Raw genomic sequence first — 18,790 nt, 5'->3', positions numbered from 1 at the left:
GGGAAATTAATTAACTTTGACTGTCTTTTAATTGCTCAAACAAATGATAAAATATTTCTAAAATAATCAAATCAAAACTGTTTTAAAAAATCACTTGACAGGATCCTTTTAAATTTACCAGTGACAGAATGATTGCAAATGTATATAAAACAGCTGCTTTCAGATGCAGGTAAGCTCCTATTGAAAAGAGATAAAATCCTAACTGTTTATGCCTGCGTTTGATGATAGTGCAGTTGAGTATTGTGTTATTTTATAATGTATTCAAGCACCTGTTTAGAGAAGGTATATTCCACTATGGTCCAAAATTAAAACAACCCCATTACTTGTCGGGGTTTCATTCATAATTCTTGTATCATGCTCTGATTAGAGTATACATTGAACCTCAGATGAGCATTACCTAAGGCACATCCAGTTAAATGCACTGTATAAACTAGGCACAAACCACAAAGCTACCTTTAACTTGCACAAAACAGCAAGTGGAAATTGATTAAAATATGCATTCTACTAATATGACGGCTGGTCTCAGTATAAAAATTAATTAATGCTAATAGTACACAATCAAAACTGCTTTTAGAAATCTTCTTAGAACATTAACTAAAATGTTCATCTTTTTAATGCATTTGACTGAACCTCTGAGACTAAAAGCTTTGCTTCCTCCATGCAAATGTGAAAAAAAATCACAGCCTGAATTTTCAAGTGGTTATTTTATAGCAACCTCCCCCAGCCATTTGCTTTTGGATTTCTTGTTAACCTGAGCCTGGTCCCAGGCCATGTGTGAGGTTGTACTATTAGCTACTACAGATTAAGGTGGCAGCCCTGGGAATCGAGGCCAATAACATATGCAGATTGAGCCACAGAGCAGAGAAGGAGATAACTAAATGAAAAAAGGGGAAAGGGTATTGTGTTCAAAGAGGCAGCACAGCAATATTCTAGGCTTTCAGCTCACAGATATTCTGAGCATAAGGGGTGAATACTTGTCAAAAAAAGAACCCCAAAACCAAAACAGTCAGCCTCCAGGGCACTCTCTTCCTCTTGGTTTGTTTGGTCGGTTTTTACATTTGGGCAAGATATTTCACTTCATTGGGATGAATATTCCTCAGCTGGTTTAATTTCCAAAATATAAAAATTTAGAAAGTCAGTTCTGTGGGCACAGCAAGGGTCTAATCCTCTGGCTCTCACAGGATCTTGTGCTGTGAGAGGTGCTTCGGTGTGGCCTCAGACTCTGAGCCTCCAAATCAGGAATTCCCTTTGGATAGTGTCAAATCTGTCTATATCATTGGTGCATATCTCCAAGAAAAAGCCTTTAATATAAGTTATGAATTATTTACTAATAGAAGTGGGTTTGATACATCTTTTTTATACATATATAAATAGATACATATACACACACACACACTGGCACACACATAGGCATAACTACATTTATGTATGTAAACTTCTCTTTATTCACAGGTAATGAGTTGTTAACTTTCTTCTGTTTGTCTCCTCTCCTTCCTATTCCATCTGACTTTGCTCTATATTTTTCAGTTTCTCAAAATCCTCCTCAAACCTTTCTGAATTTTTGGTCTGCTTTTTCCTCATTTCCCCAGATACCTCTGCATCTTTCTATAGGTGCCTAAAACAAAAAATGTCTGGCCTTAAAAGATATGCTACCGAAACCTAAAGAAACAGCAACAGTTTATGCTGTAATATGTATTTGTCTGGGCCTTATCTGCCAAGAGCATCAATGAGAGTTCTCAAAATCTGAAACCTTGACATACATGGTTTTTCACAGTTGTAGCACCCATCAGATTTTTCCCATTTATGTTTTTAGCAATGGTGGTGATGAAATTTGATGACATCACTAAAAAACACAGACAAACAAAAAAGAGTCTTCTTTTTAATGATGCAAACATAAGCAAACTTCTCACTTTGTGGATGTATTTAGCAACCTGGGCAAACAGGAACCTTAGATTCAGTTTCCTGCTCCTACATAAGTTGGAGAAGGTTGCTTGGACTCCTCATTTGTCAGCTTCTTATCTTCAGAGGAAGGAACCACAACTTGTTTCTCCTTTGCTCCTTCGCTGTTTTGTGGAACTAATTTTGGTTAAGTTTTACATTTGTCTGGGAAAACTTAGGGAAGTGCATCTGGAATAAACCACCTTCTGTCTTCAACACCTGATCCCTTGTGCTTGTGTACTGTGTCAGCTTCACAGTGGCCAATTTGTCACCTCAGTTTTGCTTTGGGTACATATTTCATTGCCCTTTACTTTCTTTACAGGTACAGAATATTGTCTTTGTTCTCTTCTAGGCCTACAGTGACCTGGACCATCTGAGCCACAAATATCTGTCACTGCTGTCACAGAGGTGCAAAGTCGTGCTCCTCTATGGAAGGATACTCTCAAGGCAATCACTGATGCTGTCTGTTCCAGGCTTTTTTCCTCTCCTTATACATTTTAATAACCAAACCATTAACATATAGAAACATTTCATCATAATCCAGGTGAGAGGTAGCTAGAATTTTTTTTTAATTTGCATTTGTTCTAAATTTCAACGAAAATATAAAATTACAAAATCTCGACAGATGACTTAAGGAGATATTATTAATGGGAATATTAAACAATTAAAATAAAACCTTTAATGTAATTGAACAAAGTATTCATCCACCCTGCCAAATGGAGTGAGTAGTTATAGTTTTAGAGAGGACAGATGGATATGTGTTAAGCCATCTAGCTTCCTGGGTAGCTCAAGAAATCAGTAAGCTACCTAGAAAGACATGGATAACTGGACCTGTGGGATACTCAGGGCTAAATGATCCTAAAAGGAAGACATCTTTATTTCAACAGTATTTACAGTCACTCATTAGAGAAATTGATAATCATTAAAGAATTATCTTCAAGGAGAAAATACAATTCATGGTTTCATACTTTACAGACTCTCCCTGGAGATGATGAATTATTGGTAGTCCTGAGAAAGGCTCCTTCCTTTTCATTATTTCAAAGCAGACAGAGATGATGTTGTAGGTGATGAACATGGCTAAAAAACTGGTGAAAGCCCACTGTGACAGGGTGGGCAGCAAGGGTGGCTTGAATCTATTTGAGAAGGGCTAAAACACTCACTGGCTGTTCCAACTACATTAGGCAAGATTGCTAATAAGTACCTCAGTTTAAGGTAAAACTCTCTGCTTTAACAGAAGTGCTTACCACAGCACAGGTTCAAACCTTGATCAAACTTGATCAAACATTTGATCAAGGGAAACATTGTACAATGTGGATTTTATTTGAAAGTTTTCCTTGATCATATCACAACAAATTACATAAAATCTAATATAGGAGTTGATTAACAGGAAAAATCATAGGTCCATCAAGTGTAGTAATTATCTTGTAGAAATAGCTTGCAATGGATGCTTAAAGAAAGAATTTAAGAAGAAATCAAATACAGACTCTCCCCTAGCACAGTATTCCAGTTTCTGGTAATAGGATGTGCAAAGGGATTCTGAGATGAATGGGACATCTGATGTCTCAAGAGGTTTTTCTTTCATGGTTTCCAACTGTTGTCTGAAACTATTTGTACTAGTAGCATCCAAAACATATTCTGCAAGGACTTCTACTGTTATATCTAAAGATACTTCCTTTAGTTTGTTTTAAATGGGGTATTTGATATTTCACTTTGGACAGGTAATCCAAATTACATTATTGTCTTTTTTTAAAATATAATTATAATATCTAGGATAAGACCTTTGATTAGTTATCTTTACTTCAGGGCTTTTCCTTTGTATAGATTTGCATTTTATGTCACTTGCCCTTTCATCACTCAGCTACTCGACATTGTGTTCTTCTCATCTAAACTTAGCACTCTGAGTACCAAATACCTGGACTGAGCTAGTTCTACCCTCAGACAGGCATCTAAGAGAAACAGAATCAATCATTGGCTGGAAACACTCTTGTTTCACGCAGTGTTTTATAGCATCTCCATTAATTCATTTCTCTATAAGCCTCCTAAATCTGGGTTTCTTTTTTTGATATTTCCAACAAATTTACCCAGTAGAGAAATTAAGAGTATTGCTCTATGGTTTCCTGGGTCTCCCTCCTCACTACAAAATGCTTGAAATAATTTCTGTTGTGTTTCTCACCTCCACTCTTTTGGTACTGAGGTCAATTTAAGCACTAGGTTACACACCACAGCGAGTAGTTTGGCAATTTCATATTTGAGTTCCTTTAGAGCACTTGCATGATCTGGTCCTGATGACTTGTCACTATTCATTGTATAGATTTGTTCTTAAACCTCTTCTACTGACACATCAATTTAAGAGTGTACCTTAGATTTGTCCCTCCATAAAGAGTAGTTCCAGTGTTGAAACCTCTCAAAGCTTCTCTGCAACAAGCATGGATGCAAAGAATTCATTTAGCATTTCTAACATGGACTGTTCTTCTTACAGCTGCAGGCCTGGTTGACTCCCTGGCAGCATTCCTGCTTCTGAAGTATTTGGAAAAAAAAAAAAAAAAAAAAGTCTTTAGTGTGCTATTGTCCAAAATTTCCTATCGCTTGCATTCATTTTGTGTTCAGGCTGCTACAGGTTATACTCTATTCTGTTATCCTTTGTCAGAAAATATTGCACGTGACACACCAAATAAAGGAAGCAAACTGGTAGGATTTTGGGGACAGGGCAAGAGCTACAGTGACAAAAATACAAGACTTACCTATACTTAAACAATCAAGAACACCACCAAACATCATCCCTTGCCTACAGATATTGTGAAAAGGGTGAATTCTACTAAAGTGAGAATGATAGCTAATATTTTACAATTCCACTAAGGATCTTGAGGGAAAAAAAGTTAATTTCCAATTTAAATATTTTTATCAGATTTGAGGAAAATTGCCTGATATTTCTGATGTCCACACTTTGGGGAAAGACCTCAACAAAGAGCAGTACAATTTTTTTGTTTCATTTTAACCATGAAGTGGTTTCAGCCCAAAGAGTTATTGCAATGAGCTTCATAATAGAATTAGTAGAAAAGTTTTATTGGTTGGCTTCAAATATTTTCATCCAGCTTTCAGTTCAAATTTACAGTTCCATTTGTATGTTCCCCCTTTCAGTTCATTGTCATCCTAGATTTTCAAGAAGTCTTCATTAATGTCGGCATCTTTTTATTCTCCCTTTCTTTCTGTATTTTGTTTGGAGAAACAGAAAATAGCTGAGTGTAAGTGTAACTTTCTCCTTTCTTATCTGAATTCCACCAACTGGGCAAGAACATCCATAACTGGAAGGACTTCTGCTCATAATGCTGTTGTGTATTTGCTAATGCAATGACTTAAAGATTGCAGAAATAGTGCAAAATATATATATATATATATATGAAATTGAGAGGATGGTTGAGGAAAAGCTAACTATGGGTTGCCTACAGATAGATCTTGTTGGCAGTCGATATTTAGGAGCAGGCTAGAAATTTGGAAGAGAAAGAGAACACAAAATGAAGTAGCTGGAAACAGATGTTTTCCTGCAGCTTTCTGCATATGCTGCTCACAGAACTCATTGTGATTCCAGTACAAGGACAAAGACTCAGGACAAAACAGTAAGGCACACAGATAAATCTTACCCTACTTTTCCCCACAGTCATTGAAAATTAAAAAAAAAAAAAAGCAAGTAATCTGAACCATAAGCTTCTGAGGTGGTCCACATCATCAACACCAACTGTGGATGAATGCAGGAAGAATGCTTCTCTACTCACCTGGAAATGTGGGTGCTTTTTGACATGGAAAAACAGACCTTTTTCAGTTTAGTGCTTCCAGTATATTTAAACAATTAAAACACTAGATTTCATACCCGAAAGCATATACTCTTGATTTTATTACTTTATTTTGCTTGAGAAAGCAATTGACCTGTTGGAAAAGCAGATGAAGTGTGCAGTATATTGTTGTTATTGGCCCTATTCTGTCTAAAGTTCTAGAGAACACTTTATTTTTAATTTTACTGAATATGTTTCCATATAACATAGAGTGTTGCTTGTGCTGCAGTGTACAATGTCTCAGCCCATATCCTTATAGGTCTCATAGTCTCATAGTCAGGAGTAACAAATTTGTGGATTCTATACCATAATATTATTTGCTTTAATGTTTAATCTCAGACACGGCGAACTGTTTACAACCATCTTAACTTGGCATTCTACAGATAGCTGTTTCTCCTGCTTACAAACAAGTTACATTAATGTAATGATTCTGCAATTACATAAAAAGATTACCAGACCACTTGAAAATCCCCTACTAGCATTCCCATTTATATTAGCATACTGTTCTCAATTAGAGTAATATACGTCTGATGATTCACTTTACTGCAAAACTTAATTTGGATTTCTTGTTAATCCACATTGTATCAGTGTTTAACACCAAATATAAATAAATGCCACTGATTTTTTTTTTGCCAGAAACAAAAAATAAAGTTAATCGGACTGTTTTGTAGAACAATTTTTATGTACCAAAGTTTATTATTTGATTGCTGCAAAATAGCCCACCTTCAGTAGGCACAGCACATCTGGTTGATTTTCTGAGAGGGAATAAATAAATTTCTGAGTTGATGGGTAACAGTGATGGTGACAGAGACATCAGTGGCATCCAGACAGTGATCGTCTCACTGCAGAGGAGAAAGTAAAGAACAGAAGAAAGTAAAGGTGCCCACATTTGCAGAAAGTTTTCTTTTCAAGGTGACCATTAGCTTTCACTGAGGATAAGCTTTTCATCTGCCTTCATCTGCAAAGCCAAGTTATTATAATGGAAGCCACCAACAGGCTAAGGAGGGAAGGAATTTGAAAGTTTGGTAGAAATGTATGTTAAAAATCTGTTTAAGACAATATGAAAAACTGCTCACGTACATACAAATAGGTGAAAATTCTTTTTCAGCTTTATTTACCTGAGAATGAATTTCAGTTTGAAGAGGCCTTTATGTCGTTTCAGGGAAAGCACCTAAGATATAAGCAATTTTCAACAAGAGTACTACACATTTGTCTTTATAACAATTTGTATGTAACAGCTTTTATGCAAATGATGCTAAAGTGGCACCTTTTTTCTAAATTGGACATTTTTATGGTTATAATTTTCTTCTGTAATAACAGCAAAAAAATGGTTGTCCCAGTGGAGTTGAGCATTTCATCTCTAGTGCTGTTTTGTGAAGTTGGAATGACAAGTTTCTTTCATTTGCGCAAAGAATGACAAAAAGAAGTATTTTTTGTCATTCTTGTCTGACTGGGTTGAGGCAGTTACACTTGGAAGCAGCACCAGTCCCCTGACACCAACCTTTTCTCTGCCATCAAGAATGGTATCATAAAGTCATAATAAAACTTAAAGGAACTAAAAAATATTGCTTTCTCTCTGTTTCTGCTCTTTGAAAGACATAAATCACTTTGTTAGTTTAAGTAGTTGCTGCTTTGGTGTGGTCTTTGGCGTTGATTCGCACTCATTCTCCAGAGGTCAGACAGGTGACTTTTACAGACCATAGTTTTGGATTTAATTAACTATGATACGAGAGAATTTATGTATTTCATGCAAACATTCCAAGGCATTAGTATAATAAACCAAGTAACATAGGCAGGTTCTTGTTGCTTAATTGACTATGCAGTTCTGCAACAGTGATATGAGAAATTCTGGGTCTTTAACAACGATTAAATTCTATCCCAGCTACTAATTAATTAGTGATCTGCAACCAGGAAACTTTAGGATGGATGATTTTACCCCCATAAAGTGATAAATTGGTAGACTTTGAGACGTACAATAAGGTTAACAAAATCAAATTGAAATCTGATACTTCATCTCATAAAGTAAAATATCATAAAATATAATTAAATGTACTATTTAGTAAAAAATCCACAAATGTTTATTTGAATGTGAACAGCCAATAAATACTGAAGCCCCTTGTGTGTCTCTCTCTAAACTATGTAGGTAATATCTATATAACTTCTATATACAAACTATAAATTCAAAGTCTATTTTTAACCAATCTTCTGTTAGTACTGATTTTTATTTCTGCTACTCAAACATTCCCAGTAGTGATCCTTGGCATTCTGCAGGCCTAGTGTGCTGTGTTTGCTGGGACAGAGTTAATTTTCTTCACAGCAGCTAGCATGGGGCTATATTTTAGACTTGTACTGAAAACAGGGATTATAGTACCAAAATGTTTGTGTTATTGCTGAGCACTACCTACACATCATCAATACCTTTTTACAACATCAGTGCCTTTTCTGCTCCAGATCCCACCCCACCAGTGAGTGGGATGCCATGCACAAGGAGCTGGAATGGGACACAGATGGGACAGATAACCCCAATTTACCACAAAGGTGCCACATGACATGATGCTCAGCACATAAAGCTGGGGAAAGAAGAAGGAAGGAGGGGGGTCATTGGACCGACTGCGTTTGTCTTCCCAAGCCACAGCTATGTGTAATGGAGCTCAGGTTTCCCAGTGACGGCTGAACACCTTCCTGCCCATGGGAAGTGGTGAACGAACCTCAGTCTGTCTGTATATCCAGGGTTACTCCATCCCAGGTGCAGAATCTGTCACTTGTCTTTGTTAAAAGTTGGTGACTGCCCAGTCCTCTAATTTGTCAAGGCCTCTCTGCCTTCAAGGGAGTCAACAGCTCCTTGCAGTTTTGCATAATTAACTAACTCATTTATGTACCTTTGAGTCCTGTGTCCAAGTTGTTTATGAAGAAGTTGAAGAGAATTGGCCCTAAAATGGAGCTCTGCGGAACCCCACTGGTGACCCATTGCCAGCCTGAAGTTACCCCATTCACACTTGGGACATGTCGTAGAGCTAACCATTATTATTGTAGTAATGAACTGAAAGGTTAACTTCAGCCCTTCTTTTTTTTTCAGAGCACTTATAGCCTAGACTGGTTTCCCGTAGAAATATAAGTGTTCTCTCTCTGCTCAACAATTTCTGTCTTTGAAGTTCCTGTGTTTTGCATTGTACCTTCCATTTCAGCTATACAGTATCTATACATATAATTGCTGAACTGCCAGAGGAAAGAATGACTTGAGATATCCTAGAATTTCAGCCAAGGCAAAGCTTCAAAGCAATTAAAGCCATAACTGTGTGTGCAAAAGGAATTTCCTGAAAATAATGACTGGAGGAGGAGTTGATTATATTGATAACTATATTAGAATGTTAACACTGAAATTTTGCTTCTAAATCCCCAGAATAAAACTCAGTTCAGTTACTAACATTCCTATAAAGACATACTGGCAACCTGCATCCTCCTATCCCTGAAAAATTAAAAAAAAAATCAGTGGATACAGCTGAGTAGGTAAAATGTTTTGTATGCTTGGGGCACTCCCACAGAAACCACATTTTTTATTTAATCATTTGGATTACTTAAATAATTTCACAGTATGCCATCTAATTTATAAATATCTGCTTATGAAGAAACACTTCTGGTATTATGTAGGGGAGGGAGTGGGTTAATACATTATTTACATTTTAGAAGCAGAAATATCTTTTTCTCGGCATAATATTAATTAATAAATACTTCATACATTTAATAGCGCCTTTCATCCAAAGACCTCAAAGCATCTCCAGATTTTTAAGATTGGGCAAGCTGAAGCAGATAACTACTAGGCAGCCCTTCCAAGGTCACTCTGTATGTTCCTGGTGGAGCTAGCAATGGATACTCTAGTGTGTTGACTAAGAATCCTGAAACCAACCCCTCTGGCCCACTGCACGGCATGAGCAAATCTATGTACACTAATAGATTATTAATGTTTTGACAATCTAATGGTTTACTTAGTTTGACATACCTTTAGGGCTTTATAATTAAGGAAATATGTGTTAACATTGGTATTAAAATACTTTTTTGTCAAATATTCAGTGGAATCAAGTTAACAGAGGCTTGCCTTACTGTCCCTGAAAACTAGTGAGGGAAATACCTCATATGGGATGTGGAATAAAAGGGCTGATTTCACATAAAAAGATTTTTTTTTTTTAACTCTTCTAAAAGCAATGTTAAAAAGAGCTTAAAGCATATATTGAGCATCACTCAACAAGCCAAGCTTTAAAAATTATAATTTTAAATTTATTTTTAAAGTCCAAATCACCTCAGGCCTAATTGGCATCTGCACCATGGCGTCTTTGCACTTTTCTGGTAACATAAAATAACCTGAAAGTGTGGATGTATGTTAATATACTCTTCTGTGATGGTCTAAGGAGATTTAGAGTCTGATAAAAATGTATTTCTTCAATGTTGCCTTCTATATTTGCTATTAATTTAGCTTAATAGGAAAAGTAAAGTTTTAAAAATCAGAGTTCTTCTGATAGTGTTTTTAGTTTCATACACTATATTTCCATCTGACTGAAAGACCTTTTGGTGCAACCTCTGCTAACTGGAATGATCACTGCATCATGAATAATCAAATGAGAGTAGCCAACTGTGTCCAGGTCCAATTGTCTTCTTATTGTCTACAGAAAAAGCATCCTTTGGTTTTAGACTAATTTATAGTCCACTACCATAATCCCTGATAGTCTATCACCAGAAAACCACCCAAATTCCTCCTTTTTTTTTTTCTTAAAATATTAAATGTTCTTTATTCATTCTTGTTTATCTGCTGACTGTCTGAAGCATGCATGACGGTTCACTATCCCTGTCATCCTGGTGTGTTTTGTGCTTCGTTAATTATAAAAATCACATGGTGATTACAAAGCCTTCATGTGCAAATCAGAAAACATGATGCACACAGTTACACATAGACATTTACCACAGTCATCAGTAACTGCAGGATCTCAGGAAGAATGCTCACAATTCCCTTTACAACATTATTTCTCAAAAGCATTCATTTCCTAGAGCAAGGTAATGGACTGAAGGAGGCGCAGATCCTCAACTCCCTAACCTTGGTGTATATTAGGAACAGCTCCTCTGAGATCAGTGCAGTTGCTCTGAATAAGCAGTAGAGATCAGAGTCTGGCTCAGGAACTTTGCATATTCACTATTAAACTTGGAAAAGGGAACCCCTGTCTGTCTCAATTTCCCAAGTGCTATCTGTCTGTTACAAGGCACACACACATTAATTGTGTGTTTTAAAACTTTGTTTGGTTGAACTTGTCATCCTAGGCTAAAATTGTGTGACCTAACTTGTAGTAGCTTTTGCAGTGAAGGTATCATTTACTGTTGAGTATATTTTACTGTGCTGTTATAGATCTTTTCACTCAACCAGCTGTCTAACATGTTGAATAGTCTTTCATCTTGTCAAACACTTCCATTCCCCTTTCTACAGCTTTCTCAGCCAGCATGTACACACCTAATCAATCTAATGCCACTGTCTCCAGACTTTAAAACCAAGAAGCACTGCCCAAACTACTTTTTTAAAGAGACAGTCATCCTTTTCTGGTAAATTCATCATCAAGAGGACAGATAAATTGTTAAATGAGAAGAAACACATCTCTGAAACTGTTACTCTAGGTCCAGCCTCAGAGCTCGGGTTCACTCACTGAATCTGTCATTCAGTAAAGGCTGTTGGGGGCTTCCCTTCACACTGATCATGTATATGTTAATGTAATTTAATTTAATAAACATCTTACACATGGAACTGAGTTGAAATCCTCTTGCTTTTGCTTACTTATACTTTTTTTTTTCCATTTTTAGACAAACAAGATTAGTCTGTCTCAATCTGTTCAATGCCATTTTTCTTTTTTTTTTTTTTTTTTCCTTTTCCTTATCCTTCATCAATGGGAACTCCATTAGTAGATTGATATTTACATCATACAGGAGGCAGGTTAAAAAAAAAAATCCATTGGCATTACTTTCAGGTGGCCCCTGCTATGTGGTATACTATATACCTTACATGGTATAGAGTATTCATTAGGGCTGTTTTTATTTTTATTACTTTTATTTTTATTAGATATATTACCTCCTGAGACTGTATGAAGTGAACCATGTCACTGAGTGAGATTACTACTCAGTTAATAGCAGTTCTGAAATCAGTCAATTGGGAACAGGCTATGTTGCAAGAACCTCTAAAATGTGGATATATGCGGTGGGGGACAGGGTAGCTTTCCAAAGGGGAGGGTTTTTCTTCTGTTGATGGATTCTCTTGTGGAACATTTTTCACTTGCATGCTCATTTCTATATGTACTTTTAGTTAAAACAGATAACAACAGCTGAAACAAACACGTTTATAGCCGGCAGGTACACTTGAAATAGAGGCCTGAACAAACAGGTAGAGGTGGGTGCTTTGTATTTTCAGTCTGATTTTGAATTACTAAGGATGGAGGGAGGTAAAGACACTTCAACCCTTAAGCCCCTTTGACATTCACGAAGTGCTAAAAGTCAGCTGGGGTCTCTGCTCTGACAAATTTGCATCTCTTTGAATATGACGCTTGAAAAGCCAAGCCGCTAGATTAAATTTTGCCATGGAGAAAATGAGAAAGGCTTCCATCTCCCAGGTCTACTGGGAGGATCTTTATGGTTGATTTACTTTTTTTAAATAAATGTTTCTTTATGTGTTTTCTCCAGTTTGTGTCCAGCCTTCCTCTATCATGCATGCTGTAACTTCTGCCAGTTGTATCAGCCCACAGTAAGTCAAGCTGGGCAGAGCACAAGGTGAAAGAATATTTCAATCTAAACTGCATACACATTCTGTGTTTTCTGATTAAAATTTGCAAGCAAATCTTGGAATAAACTATATCTGACATGACTTCTAAAATAATTTACACAGTTTATAAACCATGGGCTAAATCCTGCAAACCCTCCCTATGCCATTTGTATGCAGAAGGGCTTCAGGTTTGCAGGAGCGGGCCCTGCTATGTAGCTGAAACCTTACTGTAGAGGACAACAGGCAGAATAATGGTTATAGTGAAGCTATAAAAATAATAAACTGATTGCCCATTGAATAAAATTCACTAAAGTATGAATTATCTAATGAGCTGCTGCTGTGCTTCAGTCTGACTTATCCTGCATTAAGTTAAAAATTACACCACAGACTCCTGTGGACCCGCCACGGGGGGGGGTGAGGGCTAGTTTGGCACTCATTTAGGTGTAGAATTGTTTCAGCTAATGACAAATAAAAAGATGTATGTAAGGCAAATGTTTCAAAGTTTATAGAAGCTTATAATATGGACTCTATTTATTTGCTAATTATTTATGGCAACTCCTGAATTTATAACGATGTCAGGAAAAAACTTTTCACAGATGTTGAATGTAAACATTGTTTTAATGTTCATTGACGAAATCCCAAGTACACTGCTGTTATCCTTGCATTATTAAATAAGTCTAGTGCTTGAAATCATACTAGATTTTACAACAAAATTTAATACCTCTCCCTTATATCTACATTTGCTACTACAGGATACTCATTATTTTTGGAATTTCTAAAGCAGAATAAACATTTTTTTTTGTGAGCCAAGAGATGACTCCCTCAATGCTGTACTTTACTTTGTCTTTGTTTCCTCAGTGTATGTGAAATGTGTATATAATAGTATCCTACTCAGAGCCAGTAGGAGATATTGTGTGTGAAGGGTTTTTTTTTCCTCTACACAAAAATTGTTTGCAAGTTCTGTGCACAGAAAAAGCTATGAAAAATCACATATAGCTAGTTTTCCCTTTTTATTTTTATTTCCTTGCTGAGTTCTTCTAATTTTCTGGCAGATCACATTACATTAGAATGAAATGTGGTCTGTAGTTAGGACTTAGCAATGCATCCTGCAGCTTTAACTCAGTCACTTGGGTTCCAGTTTAGCCCAACATGTGTCTCTTGAAATAACTCAGGAGAACAGATTGATGATATACTTAGCTGAGGAATAACAGCATTGGAGACTGCCACTACTAAACAATTCAGTTATTAAAGGTATCTAAGCATCTGAAGAAAAAAATCCAACTTTCTGGAAAAAAAAAGGGAAAATATTTAGGAACCCAACAAAGCTTCTGTTGATATTGATGGGAACAGTGAGATATACAGAGCATTTTTTAAAGGACTAAAAGTGGACTTGAAAGTCCAGTTACTGCAAATTGATCCTAGGGATCTTAACGTCAAGAATCTTACTATCATTGCAGGGTCTCATTCAGGTCTGTTTTCTTCAGATATCACTACTGTGGTATTTTAGTTCAGATACAGACATATTCTCTCTTTAGAGAAGGCAATCATTTCCAGTAACTAAGTGGTTTGAAGCTTTTATATAACATTCGCTTACGCACCCAAATGTTCTCACACCTTTCAGTGTCTATTACTTTTGCTAGTTGTGTCTTCCCCTCTCAAATCCACCTGTTCTCCCAGCAGTCTCAAACTAGCGCCTGCCCTTGCTCACTCTGTTGCTCTGCACATTGAACCTGCCTATTCATTCATGCCATTCCCTGCTTTCAAAGACTGCCCTTATATGTGACATTTTGCTCCTGGTTGGAGACTGCAATCACCTCCAGGATTGTAGCGTACGAGTAGCAGTGGGACCTGCCAAATGCATCCTTGCTGAAGGAAGAAAGGTGCATCAGTCCCACTCAGGTATGCAGCTCCACAGAGCAGGCATGGTTTGGGTTGCAGCAAACCCCTTGCCCAAGCCCCAGTCCAGCTATTGTGGGGTGGTGACTCAATATAGCCTAGCAGATTGAGCACAGCCTAGATATTTTTGTTCTGAATTAGGTCCCTAGCTCCCTGCAAGTCCACTTCCCAGCTAGGATAATGACTTAGATGCCTTTTTCCAGAGAAAGAAAAAAGTGAGTGATCTGGAAGTCTCTGAGAAAAGCACTTCAAGACCTCATTTGAGTACACCCTTATGCAATGGATAGGAGTTTCTCACTTACAAATGCATCACCAAAGCAGTAGAAGTCAGTTTATTATTTAACCAGTTCAGGCTGAGTGGAGACTGGACAGTATTGGCACTCCATTGATTGTAAGTAAGAGTCAAGCAATTAATGAACAGAGTTTTCAACAACAGTCTTGAGGAGAGAGTGCAATGAGCCCAAATAGGTATGACTGAGGAGGTGTTAACAGAATTCAGAATAAGCCTGAAGACAAGGGCAATGAAAAGCAGGACATTCCCTTAAGTGATTGCCAATGTCCACACATCACAAGTATTTTTAAATGCATGTGGATTAAACTTAACCTTTTGATCTGGGTCGACAAAGTAGTTTTCAACACTTATATGCTGCTTATCACCAGTAGAACATTTTACAGAGGAAGGCAAATGTCTCAAAAGACTCCTAGGAATTTCTGTGAGTGGTCATAAGTCATACAAAGAAGGTAAAGAAATATCTCTGATAGCCAGAGTCTGGAGGAACTACACAGATGTGTCTAGGAAAGGCCACTTTTGTGTCAATCCTAGCACAGAGCTCTGGTCAGAAATGGTCAGGCTTGGTGCTAAACTAGTAGAGTGGCACGTATACAGATGTCCAGGGTGGAGAAGTCTGGCTTGGAAACAGATCTGCAATGCACTTTGCTTTGAGGGGATCTGCTAAATTCTAAAGCTTATGGATTTACTTGGAATATTTTCATACTTACAGCTCTAGGCATCTTTCTTTATTTTAATGAAACCAGAGACAATCGAAAATTCACTTGATTCCAGGACTTCAACATACAGGAAATTCTCCTTTTTCCTGCAAGAATATATTCTAAAGGGACACACACATTTAGGACACATTTCATCCACCCTCTGACAGTTATACAGCTGTCTCTCCTTATCCAAGACTCTTTAAAAGATTAATTTCTTCTATAATCCCTACAGCACAGGTCAAAAAGAATAATAAAAACCCGTAAGTAAATAATTAATAAAATAATAAATTTGTAATCCAATTAAACAACAACAACAACAAAAATCCCTCCAGATGCTCTTCGTGCTTGAGCTCTTAACCATGTTATATATTTGCTGCATTTGTCCTTCAGATGGCATGTTCTTTGGAGTACTGGCTTAATTTCTGATTCATTCAGCTAAGGGTACGTGGTCATTGTACAGCAAAAAGAACACATAATAATACACAGATTAGCGATGGGTGCAGATACACACTCAAATCACTACAACTCTGAAGGCATACATGGTTGCTCACACATTTAAAATCACACATGTAAACAAATGAGGGTAGACACATGCACATGTAATGCTCTCTTCATAGCACCCATCTCAGGGTTATGCAAATTGATCATGTGCATGTGTGTGTGTGTGAGGTACAACAAATACCCACAACTATAAATTAACTCTTTCCAAATAGTAAAAATCTTGCTATTAACATGACATGTTTAAATCCAAATGGACAAGTTTATGTTCCCTTCTCCCCCTTTCTTCCTCTTTCTCACTCCCTCACTCTGCCTCTCCCTCTTTCTCTCTCACTTTACCTTCCCAACGGCACTATTTTATTTCAGAAGAAAACTTATGAAAATTGTTGAAACACACACTACAAAGCATTTGCTTTTTTTTCCTCTCCTTTTTTTTTTTATTTCAGCAGATAGCCCCCAAAAAAGGCAGGGATGTCAAAGGCTTCGAGTCCCCCCTTTGACATTCACGCAGTGCTGAGAGTCAGCCGGGGTCTCAGCTCTGACAAATTTGCATCTCTTTGAATGTGACGCTTGAAAAAAGCCGGAGCTGCTAGATTAAATTTTTTTTTTTTCCATCGAGAAAATGAGAAAAGCCTCTATCTCTCCGCCGAGTCTACTGGGAAGATCTTTATTCTGATTCTTGTTAGAATTGTTTATCACCCTGACAGACCAGACTCGGACGAGATAAAGGCGCTGCTCCATCACGGGGCCTGACAGTGGTAGGACACGCAGAGAAATGAAAGGAGCAGGGGAAAATATTATTAATAGATGCCGACTTGATTTGCCTCTATGGCACGTCAAGGAAGGAAGGGAGGGGGGAGCCACGGCTTGATTGCAAGCCTATGAAGTTCTGTCCAAAAAAGAAGCTATTTTTCATTAAGTGATAGAAGGGCTTTTTTCATGTTCTTTCCTGAGGAGCTGATAACTTATGCAGTTTATTCTAACCCTGCTGATTTCTGTCAGGGAAAGAAAACTCCTGAAAGATGGCTCCAGCTCGTCCTTTTCAGAGAAGGAGGCTGTCTTGTCAAAAATGGTAGCAAGGCATTAAAGCCCCGGCCTTGACTCCTGCAAGGTCCCTTGGATGTGATTGGGTGTGCATATGTCTGTGACCATGGGGGGTCGGAAGGAGGGTGTTATTATGTACCCACCATGGCCCTCTGAGGGGAAAAAATAAAAATATATATGCAGAGCAGTGCTTGCACATATGCACGTGGACACACACACCACATACACAGAGGCTTTGTGCATTTGAGCATACATGCAAAAGCACTTGTTTCGCTGCCTAATTACTCTGCAGTTAGTAAAGATTTGTCTGCTATGAGCATGTGCTTATTTGAGAATTAGGTGTAAAGTTAGAGCAGCTTCATTCAAAATGAACGTTAAAAAATAACCAGCTCCCTGCTACCTCCTGTATGTCAGGTCTCACACAGAAACATGCCTGGCAATGTGAGCCCAAGAGCTCCTGCAGTGATGCTGACTGTACTGTGACTGTCTTGTTTTCTGGGGCAAAATTGCCTCTACATGATCATTATTTCTCTTCGATTAGATTTTTTTGGATAGGGAAAGTAGGAGTGAGCAATATTCTTTGCATGCATCATGACTGTGCTGTTGTTGTTCTTGGATCCTTCACATTTGCAGCCCTAACCATTTGGGGCATTTGCTCCAATCACAGTGTTTCATGAACACAGTTCCTTTTTTGTAATTAACTTGTTTGTTTCCAGAAAGGATTGTGTTTGATCTCTATCCTAACTGAAGTTTGAATTTGGTATAAATTAACTACTGGAGAAATGCTTGCCTTAGGGCAATAGAATAGGTCTGGTTCTGTGAACCTGCTCTTGACGGTTGCTTCCTGATGGATCCATCCTACAGCATGTTGAGCATCTTGAGAGGAGCTGTGAATGACACTGAGATCTCTCTGCTTTCAGTTGAAAGAGTTTAGCAGCTCAAGGGAATTACTCAGCACTTTGCCACTGGAAAGGCTAGAGAATTTTTTTCTGGAAAACTCATGGACAGCCTCAGCGCTAGGCAGTTCACTTTCTCTTTATTCTTCAGATTTTTCTAGAGAGTTGTTTTTTCTAGTAAGACCAATAAGTGCTTTTAAAATGCCAGATCTTTTTCCATTCAGGTGTCATTAAAAGAGGAATTAATGATGGAATTATTTCAATACACTTTAAGAAGACCTGTGCTATCTATCTTGCTAACTCTACCAAGTGTCTCCTGTACAATCAGTGGTAGTCAAGTCAGTTACTGATCCATTTTCAAATTCAGATGTAGATGATAAAGGATGACTGCTTGGGAAAGTCCAACACGAAAATTAGGGACTGTACAGAGGCTTAGTTAAGCTATTGCCCACTTTGAGGTTGAGAATGATTTTTACTACCTTCTGTTTCAAGGATTTTCCTCACCTCTCCTGAACACTATGCTGTAGCTTTCCTATTAAGTATCCTAACCCTGCCACAGGTACAGCATCCTGATGTACCTGGCAGGAGGATTATGGACTGCTGTGTGCTAATGTATGTGGCATAGTCATCTTTGTGCTGATATGAGACTGGGTTTGAAAACCCAGTTATCCAGATGTCTATTCCTTACCACGTTGTGTCAGAATCCTCCTGCAAATCAGTTCATATAAGGACATGTTAAACTAGTTCTGAATGTTAGTCAAGTTACTGTGGCATAATAGCAGAGATTAAATCATAGAATCATAGAATTACTAGAATTCTTTGGTTTGGAATGAACCTCAAAGGTCATCGAGGTCCAACCCTCCTGCCATGGGCAGGGACACCTTCCACTAGACCAGGCTGATCAAAGCTCCATCCTG

The 18,790-nt window shown here is 37.7% G+C and overlaps 1 long non-coding RNA gene across 4 annotated transcripts in view; it reads left to right on the top strand.

Moving 5' to 3' along the window:
- Positions 1-11,624, top strand: part of LOC125328122 — an 89,384-nt gene extending 77,760 nt beyond the window's left edge. For 2 of the 4 annotated variants that reach the window (XR_007204541.1, XR_007204542.1), the window contains one exon: positions 2,291-7,894. This is a non-coding gene — a long non-coding RNA (uncharacterized LOC125328122). Of the gene's footprint in view, positions 1-2,290; positions 7,895-8,216 lie in introns of those variants that run through there. The other 2 variants (XR_007204544.1, XR_007204543.1) reach the window with 2 other exon arrangements.
- The last annotated feature ends 7,166 nt before the right edge of the window (positions 11,625-18,790 follow it).

Source organism: Corvus hawaiiensis, chromosome 6, assembly GCF_020740725.1.
Source record: "Corvus hawaiiensis isolate bCorHaw1 chromosome 6, bCorHaw1.pri.cur, whole genome shotgun sequence".
Taxonomy (NCBI): Eukaryota; Metazoa; Chordata; class Aves; order Passeriformes; family Corvidae; genus Corvus; species Corvus hawaiiensis.
The sequence above is the reverse complement of the archived record's forward strand: the minus strand, read 5'-3'. Positions and strand labels throughout refer to the sequence as shown.